Below are 17,960 nucleotides of genomic sequence, written 5' to 3'. Positions count from 1 at the left end.
TGTTAGCATCCACTACTGGTCAGGGCTGCGTGGGTCCCAGGTGTGCTGCAGTTGGCGGTGTGTGCTCCCCCTCATGCCTTGGTTGCTAGCAATATCACTGGTAGTGCAATGCAGAGTGTGCAGGCCTGTTCCCTGTGTGTGAGGGTGCTGTGTACGCCAACGGTGGTGTTGGTGCAGTCATTGAACCAATGTATCTTTTTTATCTCTCTCCCCCCCCTTTCTTATTTTTTCATCCTGTCCTTATGTCACTTAGCAACATCTGGTGGAGGAGCAGAGGCACCGATGACGGAGGGAGATTCATCCCACAGGATGTAGGAGGCAGAATCCTCCAATGCTGAGGGCACCAGTGGGACGGAGGACGAGGGGAGTGGAGGGGACAATACAGACTCAGATACCTCATCCGATGGGAGCTCCCTGGTTGTGGCTGCACTTCTGTGATCACCCCAGCTACAGGTACAGATGCCACTCCCCGTTCCAGCACCGCCCTCCCAGCAGCCCCTCAGCGCGTTGCCTGTGCCCTCTCACCCAGGAGGGTGGGCATCTCCTTCACCCCAGGCTCCTCAGGCCCTGCCCCAGTGAGCCCTGCTGCCCTGAGTGAGGAGGCTGTTGACCACCTGATATCCATCTCTGTAGGGCAATCAACCATTGTGAATGCCATCCAAGTGCTGGAAGGCCAGATGCAGCAATCTAATGCATTCCTGGAGGGTATTCACAGTGGATTGGCGGCCCAACAGATATCGATCCAGGATCTGGCCTCCTCTCTGATGGCAGCCATTGTCCCTGTATCTACCGTCCCCCCTCCACTTCCCTGTCCCATTCTCCTGAACCCCAACTCATTCCAAGCACACAGCCAGATGAGCATGCACACAAGTCAGCACCCAATAGTGTCACAGGCAAACACAAGCACCACACATCATCCCACAGGCACTCACACAAACACCATTCAGTTGCAGACACAACAACATCAACTATTTCCACTGTCTCCCCCTGCTCCTCCTCCTCTACCTCCCACCCAGTTACGTCCACACTCACACCTGCATGCACTACATCATCATCCACTACCAGCATCATCACCACACCAAGCAGAACACACACCTCACTGGCAAACACCTCCACAACATCCATGCACACATCCTCTGTGTCCTCTTCCACCGTGTCTGTCCCCCCATCCTAGAGTACACAAACGCAAGCACTCAGACACCCAACAGCCATCCACCTTACAAAAGCATACCACCCATGCACCTGCACCAAAATCCAGCAAACACCTCAAACAACCACTCCCTCATCCTCCAATCCCATTACTTCTCTCTCTACCTGCCCCAATATCCCTAAAAAGCTTTTCCTTTCCACGATTGACCTCTTCCCTACCCCTCCCCCATCCTGCATGTATGGCCAGGGAATCAAGGACCTAGCCAAGCACCTCAGCCAAACAGTCCACGGGCCCAGTTTCAGCAGCACCTAGTCATGGTGGAAAGGATTCCAGGCCACAAATACTGAAGGGGAAGGAGCCTGCACCAGCCAGCAAGAAGGGGAAGGTGCCTGCACCAGCAGCTGTCACAGAGCCCCCAGCCCCAGCTGTGGTTGTGCAGCCGTCAGAGATTGCAGGGGCTAAGCAGGCGCCTCCCACGACCACCACCAGAGTGCAGCCGTCGGAGGGTGCAGGGGCTGAGCAGGAGCTTCCCACAACCACCACCACAGTGCAGCCATCGGTGGGTGCAGGGGCTGAGCAGGAGATCCAATGACAACCACCACAGTGCAGCCATCGGAGGGTGCAGGGGCTGAGCAGGAGCCTCCCACAGCCACCACCACAGTGCAGCCATCACTGCCGGTGGACGCCATATGATCCAGCCTCCATGGGCTGCTGTTCGGCCTGCCACCACCCGAATCAGTGGGCAAGACCCCCCACTCAAGAGACTGTGGCCTTACACTCCCCAGGACCAAGCACAGGGCATGTTGCCCCCTCCAGAACCAGTGGGCAAGTCACCAACTTGAGAGACTGTGGCCATGCACTCCCCAAGGCAAAGCAATGGGCATGTTGCCCCCTCCAGAACTAGTGGGAAAGACACCAACTTCAGAGACTGTGGCCTTGCACTCCCCAGGAACAAGCAATGGGCATGTTGCCCCTTCCAGAACCAGTGGTCTTCTTTCCGCATCCAGCTGAGATGCTCCCCCCTCCCCCTGAGGTGCCTGCCTTTTGCCAACTGATGCTACTTGGATATGGCAACAATTACTTTTGTTTAGCTGCACATTCCTGTCAGTTAAGCTAGTTAAACAAACGGTGCTCAAAACACTATACACGTACCTGCTGCCAAAGTACATATACTGGCAAGAAAGTAAACTTCAACCAGTTATTCTCAAAACAAAAAGTAAATAGTGGAGCACACCTATAAAACAGTTCCTAGACTATACAAAAGGCAGTATCAATACAAATATATATCAATATAGACTTATTTTTTGAAATAACACAATAATTTATACATTGAAAATAAACATGGGTATGAGTTAAGTTAATTCAAGTCAAAATTTTATTAAACAAAAGAAACCATTACATATCCAAAGAAAACAAATCACCTAACCAGACCCAAAAAAGTGTTATGGATTACATGACTTTACACCAAATTCAAATAATTTGATCGCTTCCATGACCAGTTCAATAAAAAGTCCAACTGAAAACAATCTTTGCCGATATTAACAGGATTCAGCCAGCAGTTTGAAGTTGACAGTATTCAGCCGACACGTGTTTCGTCCTATTATAGGACTTTTTCAAGGCTCTTAGTATAACGGGTAGTCCATTTTCTTCTCTTGTACCATAGCTACTTTAGGATAATCGTCTATCAGGCAAATATAATCCAATTTTGCAATGAGAATAAATCCAAGAACATCATATCAACAAGACGCGTCTTGAAGGATACAATGTAACCTGATACGATACATTCATTGCGTGAGTAATGTTGAGTGAAAAATAAAGGGTCATTGGTGTGCTTCTTTAAAATGAGACGTGGCCATAATCTAGATGGAATTTTCCTGTTGATATGATGTTCTTGGATTCGTTTTTCCAACTGATGCCCCTGTAGTGTTCTCTCCGTATTGGTGCATTGATCGAGTGGGGCCTTGGACTTTGCCCTGTGACCATGTGGCCCCTGTGAACTGTGGACTGGGCAGTGTCCCTTTTTTGTACATTTGTACATATCTGTTGCATTGCCACATCGACTTATTATTTTTGATGTTTATCTTATTACAATTACTTTAGTCAATTCCTGTTGTCCTTGCATTATTCAGCCAATTATCGGGGACATATTGTTTCCTTGTGCAGCTGGATGTGTGTATGGCGTGTGTGTGTGGGGTGTGTGTTGTGCGTGTGTGTGTCACTGTCCTCCCCCCTCCCTCGTGTGCTAGGCGGCTGTACTCACCGTCGTCATCTTCGCCAGTGTTGGTGTTCGTGGTGGAGCATGACGTAGAAGATCTTCGGAAAAACTTGCAGTTCAGGTTCCAGGGTGGCGTGGTTCTTCCCTGTGTCTCCAATTGTGAGTCTTTTTTACTTCTGTGCTCTGTTTCTGCCAGGCTTTTGATGGCGTTGGTACCACCCTGGAAAAGTTGGCGGTTTGCTATGTCATAATAGGGTGGGCGGAACTTTGCCTTCCGTCTGGCTGTAGGCGGCTACCCAGGTGGTGGCTGTTGTTTCCGCCCTAGCAGTCGGTGTGCTACATTGGCTGTCTTCCAGAGATATCACCGCCATGGTCATAATTTGGTGGTACTTACCGCCAGCCTGTTGGCGGTATTATAGCCACTTTATCACTAACCACCAGGGTTGTAATGAGGGCCAAAGTGTGTAAAGCATTCAAGTATCACAAATCAGTAATCAAATAAAACAGAGGAAACAGTTAAAAAATGCAAAACTAATTTAAAAAATAGGAAGTATTTTTATCTTTAATTTAACACCAAAACAATTAAAATCGGATACGGGGGTCACTAAAAGACATCTCAGGTTAGGTAACACAGTGAAGTTTTAGCTATAGAAAAAGAGAGTGGTCCACAATTTGAAAGTGTAGTCAGTTCAGACCACATTACTACAGTCCCACGTCTTGAGTATCTGGCAGTAAAATTAGGGCAGTGTTACCTAAACATGCGGTCAATGGGGAATCTAATCTAATCTAAATCTAATCTACTAATAGCAGGAGGTTTTTATCAATTGTGCAGCAGCAGAGCACAAATGAGGAAAAGTACCTTACTGTGAATTGGTTTAAGTTCACACTTAAGCCCTATTTCTTTATAACTTAACATATCAGACTGACCACTATTTTATGAGGATGTTTACGTAAATGTAGAGAGAAAAATCCAAAGCTGTTGATGTAGTGCTTATCTCTCCAAGATTTAAACCTCACTTTGGCGCCTCAGCTTGTGAGTCATCTTGCCAATACGGGGTGTCTCTCCAGATCTGGAGTTTCTACTGAGGGGGGAAATCAATGTGTCATTTTCAGGAGAACCACAAAGTATGTTATAGTTTTCCATTTATATTTATTGTATGTCATATGTCCTATAAAAATATCCTGAAAATCTGGCATGGATCTGGCATAGATGGCCATATGCTGGACATACCTGCTCCAGATTATTCCACTGTTTTCAATTAGACCCACAGTCCTGTAAGTGATGTGCTTGTTGCATATATGAGTTCGCATCAGCCTTGTACAAACCTGATGATGTATTTGCTTGACTTCACACTAATTTTAGCACTTACTGAGGACTGAACCCTTATTTTTTTCAGCAGCCATCATCACTCATACTAGGAACTATAATGTAGCAGGTATAGTCCATGCCTTTTTGTATGTACAAGGGGATATATACATTTTGATTACATGTTTGTAAGAAATTGGGTAATTAGCTGAGAGGAGTGGAAACTCCATTCAAATAATAAAACAATCTTTGTCAGGGTGAACCACAAAAGTCACTAATTTAACCATTGCTTAACCCTTTTGTAGCCTGGCACAAGAGTAGTCAAGCATAACTTAGAAGAAATGAGAAAAAGATTAATGCAGCATGTAAATAGTAAGAAGGGAAAACACAACACAACAAAAAAACCAGCACCAACTTAGAAAAATAGAATACATTTTAATAAATGAAATGATAACTAAATTAAATACACCCAATCTGAACTGAAGTTATACATTTTTTAATTTTTGTGTAAAAAAATAATGCCTAAAAGATCAAAGCAGCAACCACAAATATCTGGTCGCACAGACCAACGTCAAAGTCAGAAGGTAAGGCCAACTACAATGGAGTGTGGATTGGATACAGTGGGTGGATTGGGCCTGTTTTCAACCTATCCATGGACCTAGAAAAAATGTCAGAAAAAGTTCTGGAGACTGTAGAATCTCAGTGGGGGAAAGCAGCAGTCTTTATCAGAGAATGCGTCCCCAATGACATGCAGCCACTGGATGAGGTCTGGGTGAAGCCAGTGATGAATGCAAGAAAAAGCTTTAAGTAGGAGATGCTAGATTTCCAGGCTGAGGAGGTTGTCGGTGTCGAAGGCATGCTGGCCATCATCGAGCCTGGTGAAGATTTCTACCTTCAAACTTAGAAGTTGTGAGGGAACTCAGATTCACCGAGAGGGATGAAGCTGCAGGCTGCAGCCAAAGAGAGATCCACGAGGCCAGATACCACTGCCAGGAGGTCCCACTGAAGAGGATTTGCTACTGTGGAGATGAATGTAGCAGGAGTTACCACAAAGTCAGGCCAACCGGCGATGCACCTTGAGAGGATCGGCTGGCAGGTAGGTCTCGGTCTACTATTGGTTCTCCAGGCAGTTTTTCTTGGAAAATTTTATAAGTCCCACTTCCTAGCATCCAAACTCTGGGGGTGCCACTTGGGGTGTTAGGTATCACTCAAGTAGGGGCTGGCAGCAGTGCCTATACTCTGTGGAGCTTATTGTATCTCTGTAGCTCAAACAGGAGGCCAGCCAGTGAGCCCTCTGAGTCACTCTGGTTGACCTGGGGTCAAGGAGCAGGTCCAGTCTTCCTTTCTTAGGCAGCAGGGTAGTCCTTCCAGCAGCAGGGCAGTCCTTGAAGCAGCAGGGAAGCAAAGCAATACTCCTTCAGAGTCTTCCACAGGGCCAGAAATTAAATGAAGAGTGATTCTGGGTATCCAAAAGTTTTATACCTGGTGCCATGCATTTGTGAGGGGGAGATAATCTGTCTCATCCCTACATCTGGTCCTGGAAAGTTCCTCCCTTACCCTGTCAATGCTTCAAATTGTCTCAGATGACTAAAGGCTGGTGTCAAGTACCATCATGTGTGCAGGAGGCAAGCCCTTTGTAGTGTAAGTGGGGCAGGAAAGAGCTCTGCTTCCAGCCATCCTGGCAGGGTGGTCCATCTTGCCCATATCTACTCCATTTGGTTTCACTGTCTGTAAGCAATACACAAACCCCAACAGCAGAGCCATTCACAGTCATGTGACCCAGAATTCAGGCAGAAGGCACAAATGATTAGGACAAGAAAATACAAGCTTTCTGAAAGTGGCATTTTCAGAACTTTGATTTCAATGTTGACCTTAGCATTAAAGGGTATGTTAAATTACAATTAATGTGAGTCTAAACAGCATATCCCTATCTTCTTTCAATCCAAAGTTAGCACTTATTATATGTAATAAGGTAACCCAGTGTTAATCATCGTTAAATGTATGCCTTACCATAGTAAAAAACAACTTTAGGAGTTTTTCGCTGCCAGGACATGTAAAACTTAAGCATACATGTTGTCCTACTTTTTAAAGATGATGCACCCTGCCCTAGGGACTGTTAGCACCTATCTTAGACATGTCTTATAAGTATTAACATTTAAGGTTTAAGCCTGACAACAGGTTTATTTTGCTGAGTCAAAATGGCAGATTAAAACTGCACTAAAGGCTGCTGTGACATACCTGGGACATGTTTTAAAGTGTTACTTTAGCAGGTGGCACAATGAGGGCTGCAGGCCCACTGGTAACTATTCATTTCCAGGTGATAGCTACATGTATTAACATTTATCAGGGAGTTAAAAATAAACTATATGTGCCAATTAGGGGTAGGGCAATTTTCCTCGTTAGGCGTCATACAGTGCAAGGAGCCCTGAAGCCAACCTACACAAATTCAGCAAAATAGGAGAGTGACGGCAAAACATTTGGGGAACTACCATCCAAGAGTGTCAGGTGTAACAATCTTTGAAATTGACTTCTGTGTGTATGACTAACAGTTCTGTTTTAGTGTCCCGCATCTTTTAAAGAATGAGTAAATGCACTGATTTTCCATTATGTTCAGCAGGTTTATTTTGTACAAGGATCACAGAAGAGTATGTTTAATAAACTTGAAAGAGAATGAAGTAAATTTTAAGAGTACCCTCCTAAAACACTGCTTTGGTGCCAAAACCAATTGTTTGGGTTAGACCTACAACAAAAGCAGATTTTAAAATCCAATTAAAATTGTTACTTTAGTCCACTTATCCATTCCACTGGAAGGGACCATTGCTGAATAACCCGCTTAAATGATAATTAGCCTCCATGAGAGCATCCTGGAACCACATTACAAAGAGGAAATTTAATCAGGTGCTAATACGAGACCAACTTTAATATGCACTCTTAAACCCTGTGATTATTACCTTCCTAGCGATCACTGCTCAGTAGTGTAGGGCCTGAGGGTCACTCCTACCACGATTCCACAAAGAGATGTGTGTACAGTTTCTTCACCCTACATAAATAATGATGTTGTAAGTCGCATTACTTCCCTATACCTAAACTTATACTATAAGAGTGGGACAGATTTACACAATCTCACTGAGGCTTGCGTATTTCCAGGATCGTCTGCTTGCCATTAAGATGACCACTTACAAGATCTGCACTATGACAAGAATACCCCAATACCTGGTGAATTCCCCGAGGTGCCAGCGTTCCTCCCTGGAGTGTAAGATAAAACTTTTCAATGAGGAATCTTATTCATTAGAAGCAGGATCTAATAATGATTTTCTTTCTGATTTAGTCAATGAAAGGGGGATATATTCTATATAAACAAGGGCTCATGGTCATATTTTATTTTGGAAGTTTTTAGAAATAAACGTTTTCTAACCGGTAACAAAACATTATATCATCCTGGAACAAGATAAATGCACAACACTTAATTTACCTAAACAGAACTAGAAATATTGCTTTAACATACAGTTTAACGAAAATTAAACAGCAGTACAAACTGTTTGAACAAGATGAGGAATTATACACCCTGAAAATTGTATTTGAAAGACCCATCAGTAGGAGAGCACAGAATCATTGAATTTTACCAGAGTGAGATGACAGAATGATAAAAAAGAATCTTTAGAAACCAAAGGGAGGTAAGGGCCGGCTGAAAGCATTCAATAAGGACAAGATTTCATTGAGTGGAAAAGTCAGACATGAATTCTGCAAGGGATGAACACCAAATTCTTTCGTATTTCTAGCCTATGCTGCGCTACATAACTCACATCAAGGTTGGCGCCTAACAAGCTGAAACCAGGAAGAACACATAAGCTACATGAATCAGACTACACTAAACCTGTGTATTCAAGCAGCAAAAAATTAAGAAAAGTAATGTGTCTGACAGTGTCACACTTGTGTTGCAGCTGTAAAGGGATGCTATAGAAGTCAGTAAGTGAATCTCTAAACAGTATAGCTATCAAGGAAAAGAAAGCTAATCACCAAAGCAGATGTGCACCTTACCTCAACTTACTCTCACAGGCAGGGCAGGCCAGCAAGCTGTGTTGCAATGGCTGGCATGACACGAAAAGTCACCCTTGGCACAGTGGTTCTGTAAACAATAGAAAGATACTGCAGTCTGAAAGACAAATATAGTGCAACTTGGCCATATTACCTACAGGTAAGTTATGTCTACATATAAATGTTGAACTGAAAGTGAATGAGAAGTCTGTATGTCAGCAAGATTACTCATGTCAACATCTAGCATCAATCAACACTTACATATTTCCCATTTCATTGCAGAGGAAGAAACAACACCTCCTGACCAGCAGCCTGCCCTGGATGATAAATCTGTTGGTGATGACATCCTGCCCCCCATGGATGATGACACCTTCCAGCAACTCCTATACTCCATTGGAACACCTTCTCTAGTCACAGCAAGGGGTTACAGCGTTGCTGGGTCTCCAGAGGAACCGCCTACCCCACAACATGCCACATCAGCCAGCCCAGCTCTGGACTCCGAGGACCCCCAAGTTGCATTTCAATGGCAAGTGGTAGGAGTCCAGTGGCTGATGGTAGATGAGTTCCAGGCAGGGTTGGAGACCATTGCAGGCACCCTGGAGGGAGCCGCTAGGTGCCTCTGCCGCAATAAGGCCAACTCTGAGGCAATCAAAGGCACCGACTCTTCGCTCCATAGAATGGAACAGTCCCTGGCTGACAGTGCTGATGTCTTGAGGCAGAGACAGCAACAACAGCCCTGTCAATATAACACCAGTGAGGTTGCCACACAGTTGGGGTTAGGGGGCACACACACCATCCTTCAATCTATGAAGCACAAGCAGGACTCCTATATTGCAACTAAGGGTGCCTTCCACCGCAATGTTGTTGCCTTGCTGACAAGACATCAGGCTCTTGCCAGTGTATGCTGCCCTCCTTGCTTACACAGACAAATGCTGCTAGGGACAGGGGAGACACATCTCCAGCCCCTGATGTGTGTATGCCTCGGATGTCTCTTGCACAAGCACCACCACCTTCAGGGGAGGCACAACACACATCAGAGAATGAAGATATGGACTTCACCACTTTTTGGCAGCAAACTCCCCAGTAATATTTGTCTGTGTCTCTTGGACGGTTTCTCATTGGGCCTGTGTTTATCATCATCCCACCTCCCTTGTCCCCTGCTAATGTCCCCTTTTTGTATGCCCACCTGTTAATCTGATCTATTTGTGGACAGTTGGTGAGGCCTACCTTCCCTAATGGCTATTTTGGCCTCATCCTCACTGGGATACCCCTCACGTCGACATGTCACATGGCATCTATCCCCTGAGGCAGGAGTACAGCTGCCATACCTCAAGTCAATTGTGGCAAAAGTGGTTAAACAAAGTAAATGATTCCCACAGACAATCTACTTACAGCAACACACACTATGGGGCATATTTATACACTGTTTGCGCCGGAATTGCGTCGTTTTTTTTTACGCAATTCCAATGCAAATCTAACTCCATATTTATACTTTGGCGTTAGACGCGTCTAGCGCCAAAGTCCATGGAGTTTGCGTCATTTTTTAGCGTGGACACCTACTTTGCGTTAATGATATGCAAGGTAGGCGTTACCGTCTAAAAAATTGACTCCGAGGCATGTGTGCCGTATTGACACTCCCGGGCAAAAATCACGCCCGGGAGTGGGCGGGTCAAAAACAATGACGTCCAGCCGCTTTTGCGCTGTTTTTTAGCGCCTGGACAAGGCAGGCGTTAAGAGACCTGTGGGCTCGGAAGGAGCCCAGAGGTGCCCTCCCATGCCCCAGGGACACCCCTGCCACCCTTGCCCACCCCAGGAGGACACCCAAGGATGGAGGGACCCATCCCAGGGACATTAAGGTAAGTTCAGGGAAGTATTTTAAAAAAAAAAAAATGTTGGCATAGGGGGGCCTGATTTGTGCCCCCCTACATGCCACTATGCCCAATGACCATGGCCAGGGAACAGAAGTCCCCTGGGCATGGCCATTGGGCAAGGGGGCATGACTCCTGTCTTTGCTAAGACAGGAGCCATTTCAATGGGGGTTGGGAGTCGAAAAAAATGGCGCAAATCGGGTTGAGGCGACAAATTTGCCTCAGCCTGACTTGCCCCATTTTTTGACACTCAAGCTCCATATTCCCCTATGCCGGCGCTGCCTGGTGTACGTCATTTTTTTCACGCACACCAGGCTGCGCCGGCGGCTAACGCCGGCTAACGTCATTGAATAAATACGGCTCCCGCATGGCGCTTCAGAATGGCGTTAGCCGGCGCTAATTTTTTTGACGCAAAACTGCATTAGCGCAGTTTTGCGTCAAAAAGTATAAATATGGCCCTATATATCTTCTGTGATGACTCTAATCAATGATTAGGAATAACTTTGCCTTCTCACAACAACATATGCAGCATCTAATATAATGAGGATTGTTGGTTTGTGAGGGCTAGCCTGCTGACACGGTCACACAAGTTTGTCTGAATGTGAATTTTGACCGCACACATAGCTACTGGTATATGTATGGGTATCAAAGCATTTTAGTTGTTGATCAGCATGAATGTCTGATCATGCCTATAGTCTTTCACACTGAACTCATTTTTGGTAGCGAGGTTAAATGAATGCAGCATGTATGAGCATTGTATGGTGCTAAACACCAATAGTACAAATTGCATTTTAAAATGATTTTTCCTGCAAATATGATCCCATGACACTCTAATGTTGACCATTGCAAAAACCTGGGATATGTGTTACACCTCCTCAGTACCTGTCTCATGCACCAATATAGACACAGTAAGCATACCGTGTCCAGGCAAGCTCATCCTAGCTCATTCCATTTTGGTGCAACATTTGTTGAACCGTAGGTTGTTACTTTTGTGCCATGGTATTTATGTGTGGAACAATAGAACTTCTGACCATCTGTAGATTTAGTGCCAGGTGATGTTATATGTGCCATAAGCATCTAAATAGTAGGTGGGCAAACATCACGACAGTAGGTAAAGAAGCATGAATCATATGAGTCTGCATGTATTGCCCCTACATGCACATTGGCATATGTCTTTGTAGATTTAAAATGTTACTGTGTACAGCTTCAGTTGTGATTTTACATGTACTGTAAATTGGTTGCAGGTGACTGATGCTGCCCCATACACATCACAATGTTACAACTATCATAGATCACACACAATCCTTACAGAGCTACAAACATTAAATATTTATACTCACTGGTAGCATTGGGTTCCCTGAAGGTCTCAACTTTGCTTTGGGTGTATGGTGCATGCAATGCAATGGGTCTCGCATTGGTTTGACTTAGAGCTATTAGCATTGTAAAGTCCTAACCGGACTTTTCTTGCTACAAAAATCGAAAATGAAAAGTAATACAGTTTTACATAAGCGCTTAAGAGTTTAGGATTCTTACCCCTCATCTGCATGAGCCATCTGAGGGTCCTGTGGTCTGTCTGAACCCAGAAGTGAGTCCTAAACAGGTATGGTCTCAGCTTCTTCAGTGCCTAGACCACAGCAAATGCTTCTCTCTCAATAGCACTCCACCTCTGTTCCTGTGGTTATGGTCTTCCGCTAATAAAGACTACTGGTTGGTCTAGGCCCTCCTCATTCCGCTGTGCTAGAACAGCCCCTATGCCATGCTCTGAAGCGTCTGTCTGCACAATGAATTCCTGGGAGTAGTCAGGGGCCTTGAGCATGGGGGTCGTGCACATGGCTTCGTTCAGGGAGTCAAAAGCGTTCTGACAAGCCTCTGCCCAATTCACCAACCTAGGTTGCTTTTTGGAAATAAGTTCTGTCAAGGGTGTCACAATGGATCCATAGCCCTTGACAAACCTACGGTAGTATCCGGTGAGGCCTAAGAAGGCTCTCACTTCTGTCTGTATTCTAGGTGGTTGCCAGGCCTTGATAGTTTCAATCTTGGTCTGGAGTGTCTGCACCTTGCCACCACCTACTAGGTGTCCCAAGTAAATCACGGAACTCTGCCCAATCTGGCACTTACTAGCCCTGATGGTCAGGCCTGCCTGTTGCAGAGCCTGAAGCATGTCCTTGAGGTGGAGCAGGTGTTCTTCCCAGCTGGAACTATAGACTGCTATGTCGTCTAGGTAGGCTGCGCAGAAGGCATCCTTGCCAGCTAGGACCCCGTTGACCAACTGTTGGAAGGTAGCAGGGGCATTTTTCAACCCAGAGAGCATCACCCGGATTTGGTAATGGCCCTTAGGTGTGGAAAATGCAGGTCTCTCTTTAGGCCCTCAGTCAAGGCGATCTGCCAGTACCCTGATGTGAGATCAAAAGTACTGAGGAATTTGGCAGCACCTAGTTTGTCTACGAGCTCATTAGCTTGGGGGATGGGGTGAGCGTCGGTCCATGTGACTAAGTTGAGGCCCCGGTAGTCCACACTGAACCGGAGTTCTGGCTTGGCACCGGGTGCAGCAGCCTTGGGTACCAGCACCACAGGGCTGGCCAAGGGACTGCTGGACTTCTCAATAACCCCTAGGGCCAGCATCTTGGCGACTTCCTACTTGATACTGGCCTTCACCTTATCTGACTACCTGTACATTTCGTTTTTTACAGGGGGACTGTCTCCTGTGTCAATATCATGGGCACACAAGTGAGTGAGTCCAGGAGTAAGGGAAAATAGGGAAGAGAACTGCTCCAACAGCTCGTAGCAGTCTCCTCTCTGATCTAGAGTCAGAGAGATTGACACCCTCTACTGACCCATTACCTTCTTTGGCAGACAGGAGGTGGGGGAGAGGCTCGCTCTCCTCTTCCATGCCCTCATCTGTCACAAGGAGCATACTGACCTCAGACCTCTCAAAATGAGGCTTGAGTCGATTGTGGTGGAGAACCCTTAGGGGGTGTCCAGGGGCCTTGAGGTCCACAAGGTAAGTGGCCTCCCCCTTCCGCTCCTTGATCTCAAATGGGCTAGGCCAGGGGTCATGGAGAGCTCTAGGCTCTGCTGGCTCCATTACCCAAACTTTGGTGGTCATTATGAACAAGGCGGGAAACACCGCCGACCGCCGTGGCGACGGTGAACAGAAGACCATCATTGGCGGTGAACAGCATACCGCCATGTAATGATGCCAAAAACAGAAACCTCCAAAATTCTGCAACCTCCAGCCACTGCCAGGGCCCTTGATGGCAGAAAGGCTGCACACCCCACCCCGCCACCACCAAGCAGACAAATCCACCGCCCTCCAAATAATGATGCACAAATCACCGTGGCGGTTAGTGGATGTCGACCCACTATTGGCGGTACAGGCCGCCACGGCCAGCAATTGGACCCAACAGCAAGAAATGCACACATTGGCAAGTTTGAAACCCACACACCTGAAACACATCCACAACACTATAAAACACTCACATACACACCCCAACAATCCTTTGCAACGCTAGTAGGACAACTGAGATTGACAACACAACACGTAGACACTGAACACAACATCACACAAGTCACACACCCAACCACACAACAGCACCCTCACAAAAAATCCTACAACACACCACCTACAACACACACCATGGCACCCCCTAAGCACCCCTGCATCACAGATAGGGAGCTAAGAACAATGGTGGACGAAATACTGAAGGTCGAGCCACAAATCTTCAGGGCACAGGTCCAGCACAGACCCATCGCCAGGAAGATGAAGTTATGGCAGACTATAGTAAACAAGGTCAACGCAGTGGGAAACCATCCACGCACAAGGGACGACATCCACAAGAGATGGAACGACCTGCGCAGGAAGGTGAGGTCTATGGCATCCAGGCACAACATTTCGGTACAGAAGACTGGGGGAGGACCCCCCCCTACACCCCTGACTACACCGACTGTGACGAGAAGGTACTTGCTTTCCTGCACCCTGAGAGCCTCACTGGACTCACTGGAGGACTGGACTTAGGTAAGTCATCTATAATAATTCATATCCACCACACCTGTAATGCATGTATCACCCCGGCCCTCCAACTACCACCAGAACCACTACCCCACCCAGGCTACAATCACTACATCCAGTCACCCTGCATGCCCACACACCCACCAACAGGCCCACATCCCTCCCTCTGTTCACAGCCACCTATCTCTGCAAGGAATCACAATTGCACTACTGCACCCACAATGCACCTCCACATACCATGCAAAATGTAAGGACAACCCCACAATAGGTCCCTGCATGGCCCGACAGGGGAATAAACAGCACAAAAGAGGGCAGAGCTGTGCATCCTTATTCAAATTAGTACATGTAACATACATGTCCATTCCCCCCCACAGGCACCACCACCCATGCCACCCTGACGGAAAGGCCAAGGAGTGCCAGCACCCCACATGGAGACAGAGGCCCCACTCAGGACACTGGAGATGGATGTATGGACAGTGAGAATTACCCTGGCCCATCACACAGTCCTGGACTGTCACCCTCCAGCAGCCCCACCCAGGATACCACTGACACCCTTACCACCCAGCCACCAACATCAGCTCTGGCCAAACGACCCCACACCAGTGTCTCCAGACCACAGACTGGTGGACCACAAGTACAGAGGCCAGAGTCACCACCAACTAACAGGCAGGATGATGATGGCCCCAGTTCAAGTGGGACTGCCAGACCTGTGCAGGGGACACAGGCACAGGGAGCTAGGCCCAGTGGGAGGGCATCAGTGGCCCAGGGGGGAGGCCAAAGGATGGATGCTGCAGCCCAGGAGGTGATCTCTGAGGTCCTGGAAGCATACCACCATATACAAGACAGGATGGGCCAGATCCTGGCCACCCGGGAGCGGAGTCAAAGGCTGCAGATACCCCAACATGAAGAGACCATGGAGCAGTGGAAACAACTCAATGCCACCATGGCCACTATTGCAGGAGTGCTGCAGCACCACTACCCAACCCAGCCTGAGAGCCCCACAAACCTGGAAGGCCCTACTACTGCCCAGGACACAGACCTGCTCTCTACATCAGCAGCAGCAACTGGACTGGTGGCACTGACAGAGGAAATACAAGAGACCAGCACCCCTACCCGTGCAGCCCAGCACCAGAAACTCAAATGGGCCCTCAGACCCAGATATGGCACTGGAACACCTCCAAGACCAAGGCCCCCACTAAGAAGTGACTTTGACCTTAACTGTCTCCCAAATGTGTCACTGTGCTACCATCCTCGCCCGCCAATAGCAACTTAACAACTTGCAAGGGACATATGGACCGATACCCTCTGCCACCAATCGCTGAGCCCATGTACCTAGTATGGACATCCACCATGAGCCCACTCCCTACCACTGTACAGTGCACAAATGCAATTGTAACACCAAATAAAACACATTTACACCAATTTGTATGTCCCCTGTCATTATGAATATTCAATTGTAAGTGTGAATGCATTTGCCCATCAATTCCATAGTCATACCTTAATTGCAGGAATGGTACCCCACGCACAACATCGTCTGGAGTAAACCAAAATGTACACCATGTTTGTTTTAATGGCACATGCCACCTTATTCTTCATGTAACAGTTACAATGACTACAGACAGCACGCCCTCAAACAAATCAGTCAGTCAAACATTATGCAGTGCCAACAACATCATCAGTGAACAGTACCTCATAGTCACTAGAAGTATAGTTGGATTAGCTAGATCCTGAAGTGGCCATCATCCACCTCTTCATCCTCACCATCACTCTCATTCCCTCTCAGATGTAGCAGGTCTGGATGTACAGCACCCTCCTCCTCTAGTAAGGGGCTAGCTCTCCTCACAGCCAAGTTGTGCAGCATGCAGCAGGCCACCACTATCCTACACACCTTGTCAGGGCCATAGCACAGGGATCCCCCAGAGAGATGGAGGCAACGAAATCTAGCCTACATGAGACCTATAGTGCCAATCACCCTCCTAGTATGTCCATGGGCCTCATTATAATTCCTCTCTGCATCTGTCCTGGGATTTCCCACAGGTGTCAGGAGCCATTGCAAGTTGGGGTAGTCAGAATCACCTACAAAAGTGGTTGAAACAGGACTGTAAAAAACTGCCTTAATTTGCAGACAACCTGGCTGTCAGCTATGTACTGATCCAGTGTCATACACACTCACCTATGAGCCAACCTCTGCCCCCTTGTAGTTGTTCCATCATGTGAGGCACACTGCTGTTCCTCAGGACAAAGGAATCATGAACTGATGCTGGAAACATGGCATTTACATGTGAAATGTACTGGTCAGTAGTACACATCAATTGTACATTCATTGAGTGGAAGTTCTTCCTGTTCCTGTACACCTGTTCATTCACTCTTGGTGGGATGAGAGCTATGTGTGTGCCATCGATGGTACCTATCACATGGGGAATGTTAGCAAAGGCATGGAATTCAGGCTTGATGGCAGGGAGTTCAGCCCTTTGGGGAAACTTGACATATGTCTGCAGATGTACAAATGCATCCAGGAATTTGGACAGGACGAGGCTAAACATTGGCTGTAAGAACCCTTGCCCACTGTCACCTGAAATGAGCCCGTAGCCAAGAAATGGAGTACAGAGAGCACTTGCACGGCAGTAGGGATGGCATGCTGATTCCGATTAGCTGGTCTCAGTACTGGATCCAGTAAAGCACATAGGTCATGGATTGTTTTACGACTGAGTCTGTAGGTGACAATGATGTGACGTTCCACCATGGTTTCCAAATCAACAAGAGGTCTGTGCACAAATGGGGCCCTCCCTCGCCACATGGGTCTGTACCTATGGGGAGAAAAGAAAGAACACATATGAGGGACACACATACACATGCAAAACATGTTGTGCATGAATAGCTGCTGTACAATACGTTGGTGACACACAAGCGATGTATGATGTGCAACTTTTGGGACATGTATGCAGTGATACCTCTGGACTGATGTGAGGAACAGACACTCATGTGGGCAGGCGAGAAAGGGCTGGGACCTGAAGGCCCTGAATGGGGCCTGTGACCAGGAAATATTTACGTGGTGCTAGCAAAATGGCAGCCTCCTGCCATCCAGATATGAAGGAGTGGAAGTGACATCATTCCGCTGGCGGTAGTTGTCATGGCGGAAGGTGTTGTTCCCCGCCGTGCACCCATTCATTGGTTTACATGATTGTCAATGGGGAACCTGGGCCTATCATGATCACTGCCGGCTGTGACCGTGCAGACCTCCCCAATTTCACTTGACTCCCGGATCCCGTGCATGAAAGTACTCCAATGAGTGTGCTGCTGTGTCCTGACTCTGGTTACTCCAATGGCACGTGTCACAGGGGAAAGGGCCCCGGCCTTCACCATGGAGAAGCTGGAGA

This window comes from Pleurodeles waltl, chromosome 1_1 (assembly GCF_031143425.1).
Source record: "Pleurodeles waltl isolate 20211129_DDA chromosome 1_1, aPleWal1.hap1.20221129, whole genome shotgun sequence".
Classification (NCBI taxonomy): domain Eukaryota; kingdom Metazoa; phylum Chordata; class Amphibia; order Caudata; family Salamandridae; genus Pleurodeles; species Pleurodeles waltl.
The sequence above is the reverse complement of the archived record's forward strand: the minus strand, read 5'-3'. Positions refer to the sequence as shown.